Consider the following 794-nt stretch of genomic DNA (forward strand, 5'->3'; position numbering starts at 1 on the left):
TATAGAGAAAACGGTTTCATACCTTTACTTTAAAGGAGGAAACGTCATAAAATGTGTATGATGTATAAACTTTCAAATAATATGTTACCAACTTTTATAACCTTACAACTACCTCGCTCTGCTGCAGGATGCAATGAATACAATACGCATAATGCGGAGAACCTGCAAACATATTTTTGTCGAACAAAATTGTTTTCGAACTCCTTGTTTCCGTCAGCAGTAAAATTATGGAAGTAGAAATTCTTCTTCCCTAAAATTATTTAAAATACAAATGAACAAACACAACCCTGCTGTTCCATCCTATTTCTATGAAGGTGATAAAAGGCAACAGATTCTACATAGCCGACTCCGTTTGGGTACCAGTGATTTGAATGGTCACAAATCTGTACGACATTCACTAAACTCTCGCAAAACAGCAGAGCTGGCACGTGCTAAATCAGCGAATGACCTACATTTGTTTTCTCGGCCCGTGCTAATCTCTCGCAATAACACATAAACCATTGTGTTTGAAGATAAAATCAATATCCACGGCAGCTATTTACAGATGCGTATTTACAGTTACTGTATCTCTGTTGCTAACGGACGTTCGATATACACGTTGATGGTAAAACCACTGTACCGTAAATACATAACGTGATGTGCGCTTTATAAAACGGTGTCTGAATTACTGCGTACAGTTTAGACAGGGTTAACTGTATTATATCACTGATTTTAGAATGCTCGAATACAGCAACAAAGTGGTACGGGATGGAAAATCCCAAAACGATACAGATGAACATGTATCAAAAGCGTAT

This window comes from Gigantopelta aegis, chromosome 8 (genome assembly GCF_016097555.1).
Source record: "Gigantopelta aegis isolate Gae_Host chromosome 8, Gae_host_genome, whole genome shotgun sequence".
Taxonomy (NCBI): domain Eukaryota; kingdom Metazoa; phylum Mollusca; class Gastropoda; order Neomphalida; family Peltospiridae; genus Gigantopelta; species Gigantopelta aegis.